The 17409-nt window shown below is 41.7% G+C and overlaps 1 long non-coding RNA gene across 2 annotated transcripts; it reads left to right on the forward strand.

Annotated features, from left to right (window-relative positions):
- The first annotated feature begins 1208 nt into the window (after positions 1-1208).
- LOC116660007 lies at positions 1209-17005 on the forward strand. 2 transcript variants are annotated; one of them, XR_004315362.1, is made up of 3 exons: positions 1209-1844; positions 13667-13676; positions 16994-17005. It is a non-coding gene; the product is annotated as an uncharacterized LOC116660007 (long non-coding RNA). The 2 variants fall into 2 exon arrangements; XR_004315363.1 differs by lacking the exon at positions 1209-1844 and adding an exon at positions 9875-10194.
- The last annotated feature ends 404 nt before the right edge of the window (positions 17006-17409 follow it).

A 17409-nucleotide genomic window follows, 5' to 3' on the forward strand; every position in this document is an offset into this window, starting at 1 on the left:
AGGTGATTAGGGAGGCGCCAAGGCGGAAAGGACCCACCAAGGCCGCAGGGACCAGGACCCCTTTGGGAAGTGTCACTCTGCTAACGAAGAGATCGACCCACTCTCCTCGGCACGTGGGGGAGAAATATCCTCCCTTCACGACTGGACTTTGGCCGTTCCATAACGAAGCTGAGTAGCAAGCAGCAGGGAACTGATGCATCCATCTGCCTGAAAAGGCCAACAAGAGATTCATGGCTGACCGGTGGGGAGCATGTGGAAAGAAAGATCAGGTAGAGTCCTTGGTTTCTTCCGTTGGACAGAGGCCACTAGGCTGACTGCTTAGGCCAGCCTCCAAAGTTCTACCTGCATTTTCACAGCAGGCCAAGCATTTTTTTAGGTTATTTGGAAAAGTACCCTAGCAACAGGATGCTAACCAAGGGTTGACTTTTCTAGCTGTAAAGGAACCTTAGAAATGCACATTTCCATTGTAGGAGTAAAGGGAATGCCAGGTACACGGTAGCTTATCATGAGCAGAGCCCATGGGTGAGACCTGACCCCTGGATGTCTGGCTCAGCCCTCTTTCCACAGAGCCATGCTGCATTATTGTGCCCCTCGGAAAGGCTTTTTTTTTTTTTTTTTTTTTTTCCCCAAAGCTAGCTTACATGGCACAGAGTGAAATGAAAAACTAACTAAGCATGTGATCAGGTTGATAAATTAAGGAAGCCAAACAGGAGGCAGGCATTTTCTTTTTAAAGTTTCACATATTGCTTCTTGCCACTGATCGAGACCATGCAGATTACAACTCTGGCGAGAAAAGCCTGACCAAGGGCAGTTAAAACCACCTGCCCTGCATTTGGAGATTAAGGCAAAGAGGAGTGGCTGCTTGTGTAGAAAGGAGAGAAAACTTTGACATTTTACATAAAATATAAAAACCGACCCTACTTTTGTGAAAGAAAGTATGGATATTTATGAATACATCTGCAGAAGCTGGGGCGCTCCATATTCAGACATACATAGACACACCCACACTTGGAGAGAAACTAGAAATAAATGGATTAGAATTGTAGCAGTAACTTTCTCTGCGATTTCAGAGCTTTTTCCATGCTTTTTTTCCCACAAGATCCCAGTTTTATGATATAATCAGAAAAAATTATAATACGTTAAAAATGAGTCCATATGACGACTCCCTGCTTTAGAAGGAACAAACCCATCTTGAAGTGGGCCCTGGATGTAGCATTTCATTGGTTATTGTCACACAAGGCCACGTGCACACGTCACTGTCACTTGCGTTGCCAAGTTTCAGTCTTTGGCAAAAGGCCTGACTCCCTGTGAGTGCAAATTTTGAACGTAAAGCAACTTTGCATTTTTCAGAGGACTGGCTATTTACAAGGCACCTAAGTTCTACCTAACAACACACGAGTGCCTGGATTCCAGCCATTCGGGAAGAGCCCAGAGCTAGTGCTGGCTGCCAGGGAGGGAGGGGGTCTCAGGTTACAGGTAACAGGAAGAAGAGGAGTGGCAGCTGTTCCCTAAAAAAGGTGACTCTTAGGATTTCGTTTCCAACACCTACAGGAATATTAACTTTCAGAACTGAAAGCTACACTATAATTCTGGAATGCAGGATTTCGTAAATCATGTTACTATATTTTAATAAAATAGTATAATCAAAAAAAAAAAAAAAGATTCCATTCCCCGGGGATGGGTCTTTGAAACAAAGCAGCAATGATCACTCCACCGTGGATTCAAGGCACCACTAGCAGATGTGAGGGTGACCTAAAAGGGCAAGGCGTTCTCCCGTGCTCAGGGGCGCCTTCCCCAAGGATGCGAAACACGCTACACGAATGTCACCTCCCAGGTGGCATCCTGTATGCCTCCTCGCACTGCTTCTTGAGTTTCATTTTTAATAATGAAGTTATGTCTGTAACTGAGCAGGACCCTCCAGGGCCTTCCTGGGACAGACCCCTCCCCCACATCCTTGGCTGTAGCTCGTTTCTGAAGTCCTTTCTAGTATCTCCCGCAGATTTCCTGAGTTTTTTCAGATCCTAAAACCCACCACTAAATGAAAGAAATTAACTACTTGATGATCAGAACACGTAGATCCCGGACCTTCTGGTGCCTAAGGGTTGATCGTCATCAACCAGAGAACTGAGCACATCTGATCACAGAGCCTGGGTGCTCCTCCTAGTTGGCCCTGAAAAATGCTCAGCTGAAACCGATCCAGGAGTTCAGGGCTTCTGGGGCACGTGCCACCCAGTCTCCATGCCCCGCCCTGCAATAAACCTTTGCTCCAATCGCTGCTTCAGTTTGGCCGCGCTGTGCGTCAGGAGCACGAACTTGCGTTTGGTAACAGTTCTGTGGAAGCAAGCTCGGAGTCTGTGCTCGTGGCGGGTGGATCTGGGCAGGGGCAGCGCTTTCCCTGGGTCCCGGCAGCTGCAGGCGCTCACTTCGCTCCGGGGAACCGGGGGAGACTCTCCTGGACACGGCTGCCACCCCTGCGCGAGGCTGTTCGGAGCCGGGAACCTTCCGGAGCTGCGTCCACACTCGGTGTCATCTTGGGGTGAGTGGCTCCAGCTCCTGCCAGCTGGGAATTCTCTCTACTCCATCTGGGCTCATCCCTTTGCGGGTTGGGAGCCATGCTGGGCTCCTTTCGGGGCCACTCTGGGTCCATTCTCTTTTGAGAGCTGGGCCCTTCTGTTTGGAGGCCTCCGTCTGGGAGTGGGAGTGGAAGTGGAAGTGGAATTTAGAGGACACCGCCTCTGATGGCCTCTCTGTGCAACCATAGCTTGTTTGTTGCTTTTTTTGTGTATGTATTTTGTGTTTTGGGGTGAGCCACTCTGGCTTGTGCAGGACGGGAAAATTCTATCACCTGGACTCCTTCCCTTCTGGGAAGTGAGCCACTCTGGGTTCATTTTATTTCGGGCGCCAGGTCACTCTGGAAGTCACCGTCTGGAAGTGGGGGTGGAATTTGGGGGCTATGTCTCAGATCTTTGGATTGTGCGGCCATGTTTGTTGTATGTGTGTGTATCAGTAATTGGATTGGCCGGTTGAGATGTCTTTGGTGAGTCCCGGGGCTCACACGTGATGACACCAGGGTATCCTCCCCTACTGCATTGGCTTCACTTGCAGTGGAGGTGGTTTAATGAAGGTCAGTAGGTTTATGTTTCTATTGCCGCGTTTCTCAGCAGAAAGAAAAAAAGAAAACTTGGTATGGTGTCAGTTCTTGCAGGGGGATTGGATGCAAATGAGATGGGGGCTTTTGGGTGAACTCTTTGGAAATGGTTGTATCTTGGAAACGTCTGCTTAAAAGTGATCTCGCCAGATATTTGGTAACTTGAAGTTAAATGACGGACGTTTATTCCCAAACTAAGATACCGAAACATTGATTGCTGGACACTGGCTTCCCTTTGCCGAGAAGCTAAAGATATTTAGGACTACTGCTAAATACGTTTGGTGTCACCCTGAGATATTTTCTAGAAAAAGAGCATGTTTTCAGGAATTATTATTGCTGTTTGTGTTTGCCAGTCTACAGAATGCTAACGTAAAGCACAGCTCATGATTGCTTACTTCTTGGTTTTCACTGGAGGTTGAGTTTTTTGAGAGTTGAGGACTCTAGTTTAAACACATCATTGAAGCTAGTAAGGATAATGAGGGAAACACTGCAGTATTCAGTAGGAAAGGAAGATAGATACAAGTTTTGAGTGAGGGAAGGTATGAGGAATGGAACTGCATTTTGTTAAAAGAGAAAAAAAATTGTTCTAGATAAGAAAAAAAAGGGACAAACTAATATGGATACAGAAAGTTGTGGAAGGTTTATAGAAAGGGAGCCCTAAAAAAAAGGAGTCCTGTGCATGGGCTGAGATGAGATTAAATTTAATTTGGTGAATGGATTTTGTTATTAAAAATAGGCTGGTACGGGACTAGATGTGGCTCTTCTCTGTTAAGAGAGTAAGTTTACTTAGAATGCTTCTGATAGGATCATGCGAAACTATTTTTGACAAACTTCCTATCAAGCTCTAATTACAGTTCTTTTGACTTCAGCTGACTTTGGGATGCTTCAGAGGGCCCCTGAGACATCTCAGAAAAAACTATTTAACTAGGATTAGTGGGTATGTTGAATTACATGGGAAGCATTGTCAAATGAGTGATAAGTCCTCCTCATTATATGCATGGATAAATGTTGTTAATATAGACAATTCTAAAAACTACATGGAGTTTCTGAAATTTGGATATGTCTGGTATAATGCAACAGTCATAATTTTCGTTGTTATCTTAGAATATTCTATGTTACAGCAACTTGATTAAGCTTCTTTGTCAAAAACATTGTAATCACATCTTTTATCTTGCCTTTTTACGTCTTTTCCTTCATGCACAGTGAAGCTGATGTTTTGCAAAACTGCTTCGTCTTCAAGAAAATTCATAAAAGGGACTTTTTGACAAGTACAGGTTTCTTTTAAATCATACTGTTAAGCTGAGTAAAATATTTAAAAAGTGCAATGAAAACTCTGATTTTATAAAACTGTTAGCAAAAAGGATGAATTACATAGCATTGAGTGAACTGATGAATATGGTTGTAATTTTTTTGGTTTTGTCTGAAATATTACTGGCTTTTGATCTACATTATTTAATTCAGCTGTTTACCAAATGTTTGTCTCCCTATCAATAGTGCCCCCAATATTTAGTATGGAAAGAATTTTCTAATGAAGTTGTCGCAAGGTATAAATACTCAAGATGTGTAACGATGCTTGCTTTAAGACTTGCTGAGAGCACATTTACAATGGTGTATGACGATTCAGTTGAAGTGATAAAATGTATGGTCTACAAAGTGTTTCCCCATTAACATACCTCTGAGTCTGTTCATGATATCTTTTTGTCTTCGCTTTGTATTTTATTTTTCATTGAAGTATATTTGATTTACAATATTGTGTTAGTTTCTGGTGTACAGCAAAGCGATCCAGTTATACATATACATATATATTATTTTTCATATTCTTTTCTATTATGGTTTATTACAGGATATTGAATACAGTTCCCTGTGCTATATAGTAGGACCTTGCTTTTTATTTTATGTGTAGTAATTTGTATCTAATAATTCCAAGCTCCTAATTTATCCCTCCTCCATCCCGTTTCCCCTTTGGTAACCATACATTTGTTTTTATCTTGTGAGTCTGTTTTATAAATAAGCTCATTTGCATCATATTTTAGATTCCACATTTAAGTGATATTATATTTATCTTTCTCTTTCTGATTTATTTAGTATGATAATCTCTAGGTCTATCCCTGTTGCTGCAAATGGTATTATTTCATTCTTTTTATGGCTGAGTGGTATTCAATTATATATATACACAACATCTTTATCCATTCATTTGTCAATGGACACTTAGGTTGCTTCCATGTTTTGGCTGTTGTAAATACTGCTGCTATGAACATTGGGGTGTGTGTATCTATTCAAATAAGAGTTTTCGCCATCTATCCACACTTCTATCTGTACAAAAAGATGTCTAGAATAATGTTTAAGAATATGAATAATACTTATATCTAGATAATAGAATTTGGAATAAATAAAAAATGTTTTAATTTGTGCACTGTCCTATTTTGTATGAATTTCTGATTTGTATCATTTTTTGGTTTCTTATTTTTTAAGGCTTAAAAATTATTTTAAATTGAAGTATAATTCATTTACAGTATTTCTGGTGTACAACATAGTGATTGTCAGGCATATATATATACATATTCTTTTTCATATCCTTTTCTATAATGGTTTATTACAGGGTATTGAATATAGTTCCCTGTGCTATACTGTAGGTCCTTGCTATTTATCTAGTTTATATATAATATCTGCTAATAGCAAACTCCTAATTTATCCCTCCCTGCCTTTCCCTTTTGGTAACCATTTGTTTTCTATGTCTGTGAGTCTGTTTCTGTTTTGTAAATAAGTTCATTTATCTCTTTTTTTTTTATAGATTCTACATGTAGGTGATATCATGTGATATTTGTCTATCTCTTCCTGACTTACTTAGTATGATAATTTCTGGGTCCATCCATGTTGCTGCAAATGGCATTATTTTGTTATTTTTCATGGCCAAGTAATATTCCATTGTGTGGGCTATTAACACATCTTTATCCAGTCATCTGTCATTGGACATTTAGGTTGCTTCCATTTCTTGGCTGTTGTAAATAGTGCTGCCATAAACATTGGGGTGTGTGTATCTATTCACACCCCACACCGTACTTGTATCTTAATATATGCACAAAGAGATGTCTAGAATAATGTTTAACAATATTAACAATACTTATATCTAGATAATTGAATTTGGGTGATTAATATCTTTTTCATTTATGCACTGACCTACTTTGTATGAATTTCTTATATGTATCTTTTTTTGGTTTCTTTTTACTTTTTTAAGGCTTAAATTTTTTTTTAATTGAAGTATAGTTCATTTACAATGTTTCTGGTGTACAGCATAGTGATTGTCACACATATTCTTCATATTCTTTTCTATTATGGTTTACTATAGGATATTAGGATATTGAATATAATTCCTTGTGTTATACAGTAAGTAGGCCCTTGTTATTTATCTATTTTATATATAATAGTGCGTATCTGCTAATCCCAAATGCCAAATTTATCCCTTCCCCACCTTTCCCCTTTGGTAACCATAAGTTTGTTTTCTGTGTCTGTGAGTCTATTTCTGTTTTGTAAGTAAGTGCATTTGTCTCTCTATTTTTTTTTTCCAGATTCCACAAAAGTGATATCATGTGATATTTGTATTTCTCTTTCTGACTTACTTCACTTAGTATGATAATCGCTGGGTCCATCCACATTGCTTCAAGTGGCATTATTTTATTATTTTTTATGGCTGAGTAGTAGTCCATTGTATAAATATACCACATCTTTTTTATCCAGTCATCTGTCAATGGACATTTAGGTTGCTTCCGTGTCTTGGCTATTGTAAATAGTGCTGCTAGGAACACTAGAGGTGCATGTATTTTTTTCAGATTGGACTTTTCCCTGGATACATGCCCAGGAGTGAGATTGCTGGATCATACAGTAACTATTTTTAGTTTTTTAAGTAATCTTCATGCTGTTTTCCATAGTGGCTACACCAAATTATATTCCCACCAACAGTGTAGGAGGGTTCCCTTTCCTCCACACCCTCTCCAGCATTTATCGTTGTGGACTTTTTATTGATGGCCATTCAGAACAGTGTGAGGTGATACCTCACTGTAGTTTTCGATTTACATTTCTCTGATAATTAGTGATATTGAGCATCTTTTCATGTGTCTATTGGCCATCTGTATCACTGAAGAAATGTCTGTCTTCTACTCATTTTTTGATTGGATTGTTTTTTTGTTATTGAGTTGTATGAGCTGTCTGTATATTATTCTGAAAGTTAAGTCCTTGTCAGTCGAATTGCAAACATTTTCTCCCAGTCCATAGGTTGTCTTTCATTTTGCTTATGGTTTCCTTTAGTGCGCAAAAACTTTTAAGTTTAATTAGGTCCCATTTGTTTGTTTTTGCTTTTATTTTTATTGTCTTGGTAGACCTAGGAAAACATTGCTATGATTTATGTCAGAGAAGGTTTCTCCTAGGTTCTCTTCTAGGAGATTTATGGTGTCCTCTCTTACATTTACACCTTTAAGCCATTTGGGGTTTATTTTTGTGAGAGCAGTAGTCCAACTTCATTGATTTATGTGCGGCTACCCAACAACACTCACCTAAGACTCTTTTCTCCACTGTATTGCTTCCTTTGTTGAAGATTAATTGACCTGTAGGTATGTAGGTTTATTTCTGGCCTCTCTATTGTGTTCCATTAATCCATATGTCCGTTTTTGTGCCAATAGGATGCTTTTTGATGACTGTAGCTCTTTAGTATTGTCTGAAGTCTGGGAGGGTTATTCCTCCAGCTTTGTTCTTTTTTTTTTTTTCGGTATTCCTTTGGCAATTCTGAGTCTTCTGTGATTCCATATAAACTTTAGGATTATTTGTTCTATTTCTGTGAAAAATGTTGTGGGTAATTTGATAGGGATTGCATTAAATATGTAGAGTGCTTTGAGTAGTATGGCCCTTTTAACAATATTAATTCTTCCAACCCAAGAGCATGGGACATCTTTCCATTTCTTTAAATCATCTTTAATTTCCTTTATCAATGTTTTATAGTTTTTAGTATGTAAGTCTTTCATCTCCTTGGTCAGGCTTATTCCTAAGCACTTTTTGTTTTTGGATGCAATTTTAAAAGGGATTTTTAAAAAACCTTCTTCTGATATTTCATTGATAGTGAAAAGAAATGCAACAGATTTCTGTATGTCAATCTTGTAACCTGCTACCTGGCTGATATTTTGTTGATAATTTTTGCATCTATATCCTTCTGTGATATTGACTCATAATTTTCTCTTCTGGTAGTGCCTTTGTCTGGTTTTGGTATCAGGGTAATGGTGGTTTCATAGAATGAGTTTGGGAATATTCCCTCCTCTTCAATATTTTGGAAGATTTTGAGAAGGATCAGTGTAAGTTCCTCTTTGTATATTTGGAAGAATTCCTCAGTGAAGCCATTCAGTCCTGGACTTTGGTTTGCATGAGTTTTTATTATTATTATTATTATTATTATTATTATTATTATTATTACAGATATTATTTCACGTCTAGTAATTGGTCTGTACAAATTATTCTTGATTGAGTTTGGGTGGACTGGGTGTTTCTAAAAACTTATCCATTTATTTTAGTTTGTCCAACTTGATGGCATATAATTGTTCATAGTATTTTTTTTTTTGTATTTCTGTGGTATCAGTTGTAATTTCTCCTCTTTAATTTCTTATTTTAATTGAGGTCTTCTCTGTTTTCTTCTTGATGAGCCTAGCCAGAGGTTTGTTGATTTTTTTTTTAAATTCTTTAAAAAAAACCAGCTCTTGGTTTTATTGACTTTTTTTTCCTACTGTATTTTAATCTGTTTCCTCCCTGATCTTCATGATTTCTTTCCTTCTGCTGACTTTAGGTTTTGTTTCTTCTTTTTTTTAACTCTTTAAGGTGGAAGATTATGGTTGGTTGGTTGAGGTTGTGTCTGTGAAGTTCCCTCTTAGGACTGCTTTTGCTGCATCCCAGTGGACTTTGTGTGGTTGTGTTTTCATTATCATTTGTCTCAAGGTATTTTTAAAATTTCCTCTTTGGTTTCATCATTGACCCACTGTTTTTGTTTTTTTTGGTTTTTTTTTTCAGTAACATGATGTTTAGTCTCCATGCAATAGTTTATTTCTCATTTCTCTTTCTGTCATTGATTTTGACTTTCATGCCATTGTGTTCAGAAAAGATGCTTGAAATGATAATTTCTATCCTCTTAAATTTGGTGAGGCTTGCTTTGTTTCCGAGTATGTGGTCTATCCTAGACAATGTTCCATGTGCCCTTGAAAAGAATGTATTTTCTAGGTTTCTCGGATGTAATGTCCTGAAAATATCAATTAAGTCTAACTGTTGTGTTATTTAGGATCTCTGTTGCCTAACTGATTTTCTGTCTGGAAGATCTGTCCACTGATTCCAGTGGGGCATTAAAGTCTCCTGCTGTTATGGTATCTCCATCAGTTTTTCCCTTTTTGTCTGTTAGTATTGGTTTTATATATTTAGGTGCTCCTATACTGGGTACATATATATTAGTGAGTGTAATATCCTCTTCTTGCCACTCCCTTCTGGCTAGCAATGCTTTTGTAGAGGAAATCAGCTGATAGCCTTCTGGGGGTTCCCTTGTAAATAATTCTCTTTTTTCCTCTTGCTGCCTTAAGAATCCTCTCTTTATCTTTGATCATTTTAATTATAATATATTTAACCATTTTAATTATGTCTTGGTGTAGTTCTGTTTGGGTTCATCTTATTTGGGACCCTCTGTGCTTCCTGCACCTGGATCTCTGTTTCCTTTAGGTTTGGGATGCTTTCAGCCATAATTTCTTCAAATACATTTTCAATCCCCTCTTCTCTTTCTTCTCCTTCTGGGACCCCTATTACATGAAGATTGGCAGGTTTTATTATTATCCAACAGGTCTCTTGTATTGCTTTCATTTTTTTCACTTGTTTTTCTATCTGCCGTTCTGACTGGGTGATTTCCATTATTCTGTCTTCCAGATCACTTCTTCGTTCCTCTGTATTATGTGGTCTGTTTATTGCCTTTAGCTTGGTGTTCATCTCAGCAATTGAGTTTTCTGACTTTAACCGGCTCCTCCTTAGAGTTTCTTGTTCCTTTCCCCAGTCATCTGCGTTGCTATTGATGGTCTCTTTTAATTCCTTCCATATTTTTATTACCTCCTTTTTGAAGCTGAGCTCTGGCAGATTGGAGAGATCTATTTCTTTGTTCTTTCAGAGGATTCCTCTTGTTCATTTCATTGGGAGTGGTTCCTCTGCTTCTTCATTTTACTAATATTTGTCTAAATATCTAGGAGTAACAGTTACCAACTTTGACCTTGAAGGGCTGTTTTCATGTGGGAGCGTCCTTGTGTGCATCTAATATTTTTGCTGTGAGGGCTGTTTTTAGTGTGGATGGCTGCCACATTTCCCCTCCGTGTATGCTGGCTGTCACCCCCTTGATGGGGGAGTGAGTGGTGGTGTGGTGACCAGGTCCTGTGCTGGTCGCTGAGCAGGTCCTCCTCTTTGCTCTGTGGTTGTCACAGCCCTGTCTGGGGCTGGGTCTGCTCTCCAGTTGTTGGAGTAAAAGCCCCACGTTTGTTTCTGAGCTGCTGTGTGAGGTAGGTGGGCCTGGAGCACTTTCTCTGGGAGAGGAGACACTGAGTATTCGTCCACAGGAGACAGCCACCGGGAAGTGTCCTCTGTGGTGTCACCTGTCACCTGTGATGCAGGCTCACAAAGTGCACTGTTATCGGTGCTGCCCTCATCCCCAGCTCAGCCGTGGGAACGCAGGCAGCCTCTGAAGCTCCCCTTCTGTTCCCTAATCTCCCTGCTGTTGAAGGGGCTTCCCAGGGTGCAGGCACCTTTTCTCTTTCACCACTTTCCCCTGGGAGCACAGGTCCCTTCTCAAATCTGTTTTTTTTTTTCTTTTCATTTTACCTAGTTATGTGGAGATCTTTCTTGTAGCCCTGAATGTCTGAGATCTGCCAGCATTCAGTATTCTGTGAGAATTGTTCCACATGTAGATGTATTTTTGTTATATGTGTGGGAGAGGCTGAGCTCTGTGTCCTTCTATTCTGCCGTCTTAAAGTCCCTCCTGTTCAAGATACCTGACTAGTTTTCCCCCAACATGGATAACAAAGCAGATATAAAGGAGGCCCAGCACTGAGGGACGTGCTCTAAACCTGGGGCAGGAGCCACCACCCCAGGATCAGAGACAGATATTTTGGTCATCAATGCTTTCTGTTGAAAGATTTGTAATGAAAAGGGGAAATGATGGAGAAATCTACACATATTGAGGTATAGGGAAGTCATGTGGCTAATGCATGGTTTGACTTAAGCTTTACTGACCAAAGTGGCCAGTTTTATGGCCCTTTGGACATACTTGTACATCTGCTTTGGCTTTGAGGAGGAGAGTGCATTTGAAAGTCAGAATGGAGTAGCTGTGGTTCAGATAGCCAAGGTAAAATTAGGTGGCTGTTGTGGAAGTGATTTCAGACACATTCCTGAGTTGTTGAGAATTCTACCTTTCTGAGCTGTGTCATACTCGGGATACCACCAACCATTCTCAAAGCATGTCTGCTGGCAGGTGGAAGTTGCAACCTTATGACCTCAAGGTTTTCTCTTGTGATTAGATTTTTAGACAACAAAATTGCTTTAGATCAGATGTTAGCAGAAAATGGAGAATGAGTAGTGGCCAATGGCTTCTGTTATATATATACATACATACATACCATGTCAAAAGTTAACACCTACTCAGACAAAGTACACAACAGGTCTCCCCCAGAGTGTGGGTCCAGACTGACTTTTGGGCTTATGCTTCTGAATTCCTCAGGGAATGAAATCTTAATTATATGAGACTCAGGTCCAGGATTTGGAACTTGGGAGTATTTCTAACTGCATGTCCATCCCCCAGATTGAGGAGACTGCACCCCATTTTAGCAGCAAGGAGGCAGAGCAGTCATCACGCCACTCTCTGAGAGACCTGGGGACAGATGAAACAGCATTGGAGATTGAAACCAAGTTCCTCTGTTGAGTTTGTGATGAGTGTCTATACAATACATTATCCCCCTTACTGTCCAGCACCTGTTCTCCTCAAGATTGCAGAGTATTAAAAAAAGGAATTGTGACCAAGCAGGACCCTATGGGGCCTTCCTGGGACAGCCTCCCCCCTCTCCAAATCCTCTGCTGTGGCTCCTGTCTGAAGAACCCAGATAACAGTATCTCATGCATATTTCCTGAGTTTTCATATGCTAAAAACCACCACCAAATGGAAGAAATAAACTACTTGGTGAAATTAACTACATGTAGCTCCCAGACCTTCTGGTTTGATAACCATCAACCAACCAGAATTGTGCACAGCTGACCAGAGGCCCTGGGATGCCCCTCCCTCTGCTGGCTTTTAAAAATGCTCAGCTAAAACCCTTCAGGAGTTTGGTGGGCTGTGGGGGAGGATCTGGGCACATTCTCCTTGCTCAGCCCTGCAATAAACCTTTCTCTGCTCCATACCCCAATGTTTGGGTGGTGGTTGGCCTCATGGTGCCTCGCGCACAAGAACTTGTGTTTGGTAACATGCTGAGTGAGGTTAACTTAGAGTAAGTGGTTAGCAACCCTTAGAAAAAGGTCACAGAGTGAATACATGCCTTGAACACGTTCTAGAAAGGAACATTTAAACTTGAGAAGGCACCCCAGGTCCCTCAGTTTCTCATTATTTCCCCATCTTATGGCCTTGCCTCAAGGCAATTCCTCAACACCTCTGGGGTTGTCCAACTTGATCTAAATGGGATGAGCAAACATTGAATGGATTATCTAGGAAACTGAGAAACAAATCTCTGAAGCAGTGTCCACTTCAGTGAGTTTGTAAAAGCTGGGCATAGGCAGAAGACAGCAGAGGGCAGACGAGGGGGTCAGCCCTGTACCACGTGTGAAGGGAAATGATGCTGAGTTTCCTTCTCACTGTGCAGCGCACACCGTGCAAAAGGCAGTTCTCACGTGTAGCAAAGCTGCACGGCCCTGGGCATTGTGGCATGAAGCGAGTGTTAAGCTAGGCTCTGGCGACACAAAGAAAATGCATTTACTACACAGAGCCCCAGTGGTGTCTATAAAATGAAAAGCTTGTCTGATAACTCTGTTTAGAGCTGTCGGAGGGTTTCCCATCATGCAAAGAATAAAATCCCCAGTTTCACTGTGACCCTCAGGCCCTGCAGTAGGTGACATCTGCTGGGATGAGCTAGTCCAAGAGCCACACGGCCCTTTTCAGGCTTTTATTCACGATGTGCCTTTGAAGTCTCAGCTCAGAGCTGTCCCTCCAGCGAAGCCTTGCCCGACCGCCCAGCCTAAGTCAGCAGGCACCCTCTCACATGGCAGCGTATCTCCAGTTTCTTTGTAGCACTGGTCTTACTGGCTTGGTGGTTTTCTGTTTTCCTGTCTCTTATGCTAGAGTGTATGCATCTGGAGAACAGGAGCCTTACCTGTCTTGTTCACCACTGTAGTCTCTAAGGCAGAATCTGGCATATAATAGGAATCCAATAAATCTTTGTTGAAGGAAGGAAGGAAAGACTAGATGGCTCTAGATATGCCCTTGAGGACTTCGGAAGTGAGGAGGGTGCTGATGCAGGGTTATGTCCAGGGTGATCTAGGAGCCCAGGGGCTGGACACTTAACCCAGAGAGGGGCGCAGGAAGAACACTCAGAAAAGAGGGTGCCTGGGCTAAATCCTGCTGCCTGGAATCAGTGAAGAGAACTGGGAAGTTGCAGGTCAAAGGAATAGCATGAGCTAAGAATGGAACCACAAAAGCTCCAGGAGGAGAGGGGAAGTACAAGGCTGGTAGGGGCAGGAAGGCAAGCGTTCAAGAGGGGAGATGTCATGGAGTGGATCAGTCTTCAAGGCCTGGACCCTCCACGGAGGTGAAATGATTTAAAGGGGCCAGGGACAGCCAATACTTAAAACCGGCATTAAACATTATTATTATTATTATTTACTTTTATTCTAGTGGTCTTTCTCTTAATCTCATTGCTTCTTATTGCTGGTTAGGGAAGACTCTGAGTGGATTCTACAAAACCAAAATCTTCAGATATCAGTGAAAAGAAATGCAACATGCTTTATAATAAATCGTCTACCCGAGGAAGCAACCTAAGTATCCAACGACAGATGAATGGATAAAGAAGATGTAGAGTGTGTGTGTGCATGTGTGTATATATGTATATATACACACACAGTGGAATATTAGCCATAAAAAAGAATGAAATATTGCCATTTGTAGAAACATGAATGGACTTAGAGATTATCACAGTAAATGAAGTAAGTCAGAGAAAGACAAATATTCTGTGATATCACTTATACGTAGAATCTAAAAAATAATAGTACAAGTGTGTTTATTTATAAAATAGGAGACTCACAGACATAGAAAGCAAACTTGCGGCTACCAAAGGGGAAGGGGGTGGGGGGATAAATTAGGAGTATGGGTCCGGACTGCTATGTATAAAACAGATAAACAGCAAGGATTTACTATGTAGCACAGGGAACTGTATTCAATATCTTGTAATAACCTATGATGGAAAAGAGGCGGAAAAAAGAGCATGTATATATGTAACCGAATCACTTTGCTATCCATCTGAAACTAACATAATATTGTCAATCAACTATACTTGAATACAAACATAAATTTAAAAATAAAAAATAGCAGAATATAAATTGTCTAGCATCTATGTTGACCTTTTATTTTATTTTTGGCTTCTGCTGAAGGCACCGGTCTGTGGCAAGGTACGTCCTAGCTCTAGTCTTCCTCAGAAGTGAGGTGGGCAAAATCCCCTGGCCAGGTTTTTGTATGGAATGTGAGCTGGACCCACTCTTTCCGTGAGTTTCATGCCCGCATCCACACAACACTTGGAAGCAACATGATTCAACACTGTGCCTCTTCTGTGCCCCGGAAAAGTTGCCAAACCTTTTAGAAAGAATTGGCATATGAATAGGACATCAGATAAAACTTCTGTTGCAACAAGTTCTTTTTTCTATGCATTCCATTCACAACAACAAAAGCGAAAAGTCAACCCGTCATATGCTACTAAAAATTATTCACAAAAATGTTTGCCTTGTTTGAGGGCGTTAGCAACGAGTTCCTTCCTTCTCTCTTGTTTTTCCCTCCTCCCATTCTTCTCATTCATGAAAACGATGACTCACACCCCTGCCCCGCGGAGAGTGGGGCAGTGGCAGCCCACCTCTCCTGCTCACGTGGGACAAAAGGCCCTCCAGTGAATCAAGTTCATTGAGCAAAACTAGGGGAAAATATTTGTCTGGCAATCCAACACGCCTCTCTCTGTGCTTGTCCAGACAGAACTAGGGTGGACTTAACATTTTTTTCCTTTTGGTCAGAAACAAGTGTATAAAATGGCATATTTTCACAGAAGACTGTTACCCGGTGGGGATTTTTCAGGCTACAGGATCAGCGTCATCCCATTGGAACAGAGACGCAAAATGAGTTGATGGTGTGTCCTAAACTTAGCAACTGTGTATTCGTTCTCTGGAAAATTGAGCTGGCCCAGTAATATTTACATGTGTAAGGTTGGGAGGGAGCCCCCCGTGCTGATGAACCTGGAATTGCTGGGAAACAGAACTGGTCCAGTAATATTTATATGTGTAAGATTGTGGCGGGGAGGGGGAGTTCACCATGCTGATGAATCTGGAATTGCTGGGAAAAGTATTTTTTTTTAAATGGCAGGAGTTAGTATACACATCAGGAAAGAGGCAGCCATCAGAAATGGAAGCCTTTGAGACACAGCAGTCAAATCCATCAAACCCATCAAAGCTGTCTTTGGTGGGATGTGATGGAGGGAAATGCCCATAGGCCATCAAAAGAACAACAGTCCAGTCCATCCAACCCAAAGCACTGGGACATCACTCAACACTGATTCTCACTTTCCAGATATCCTTGCCCTTCAAAGGGGCGCCACAGCCAAGGAACCCAATGGTTTTTTATTATGATGATTGTGATTTTGTTCATATTGTTCTTCACTTCCATGCCACAGAGAATGGCTTGTCTCTGAACACCTCATTTGTAACCTCCAGGGACAGATTTTGCACAGTGGCGGCTACAGAGCATGACCCTACCCCAAAGTAAGAGCATGTGTGACGATGTAGAGGAAGAAGGGATTTGTAGGAGAGAAGCGCCAAGCCCAGGGCCAGGCTATGATGCTCTCCCGGGCTTGGCAAGTGTGACACACCCAGTAAAAAGTGTGACTGTGGGAAGAGTGGGTCGTCCTTGTATTTAAGGGAAAGAAGAGCTGCAAAGACGGAACAGTGAGTAAAGCTGAAGTGGTGGGGATCCGAGAATACATGAATAATCAATCTCTGGCGGCGGGGAGGATGAGATAGCGTCTAAGGTAGAACACACGTTGGAGAAAACAAGAAGGAAATTCAGACATAGGAAAGAGCCGGCTCACACAACCTGCCGCCGCTCTTCGGGAGGCCACGACGGAGGAGCCTGGGTGTGATGGAAGTTGAATGGATATTAAAAATCGTTGCCGCCACAAGGAAGTTAGAGCCTTGGAAAGTAAAGGCATCTCAGTTGATTGACGTTTACTGTGGGTGAGAGTAAGGTGATCTGAGCAGAAGGGATCCAGTTTCCTCTGTAGGGATGCCCACTGGAAAAGCCTAACCCAACGTGAAAAGCCCGAAAAGCAGAGAACCCCTGGGGGGAAGTGGGAGGGGTGGGTGCAGGTTGAAATTGGAGCGTGGTTCCCATTTTCCAGGACAGATTCTGAAAGCAGCCTCACCCAGCGTTGTCAGGTTTGGCCAGCTGAGCGGTGCTGATAACCCTCGTCTGTCTGTGAAAAGGGGCCGGGGAGGGTTTGCAGTACGGGTCGGAAAGGTTGCAGAATTTGTGTTAGTAGCTTCTGACGTTAACAGTTATCAAAGGAGCCACGTCTGCTAGACCCTGAGCGGCAGCTCCGGGGAGGTAATCAACGTGTGTGCGGGCCAAGCGCACACAGGGCCGTGCCCGTCTGTCCTGTCCCCTCCCCGGCTCCCCACACCTGGGCCTACATTCACGCGCCCCTGAGAGCAACTTAATACCTGACTGTGCCTCCCAGACTGTAATTCAGGGGTTGCCTGGCCTAACACCCTCAGTTGCACAAGTAGAGAAACCAGAACACACAGAGGGGGTGACAGGGCCACTTTCCCACGGCGGGAAATTTCATTGGTAATTCCTATAGCCTAGCATTTTGTTTTCACACTTTAGAACATGGCCTTTTTTGTTGTTGTTGTTGAGAATCAGTTGGTCTTAAGTTGCGACACTCCAAGACAAACACGCCTGAACCCCGGAGGAAGGAGGC

Source organism: Camelus ferus, chromosome 26 (assembly GCF_009834535.1).
Source record: "Camelus ferus isolate YT-003-E chromosome 26, BCGSAC_Cfer_1.0, whole genome shotgun sequence".
Classification (NCBI taxonomy): Eukaryota; Metazoa; Chordata; class Mammalia; order Artiodactyla; family Camelidae; genus Camelus; species Camelus ferus.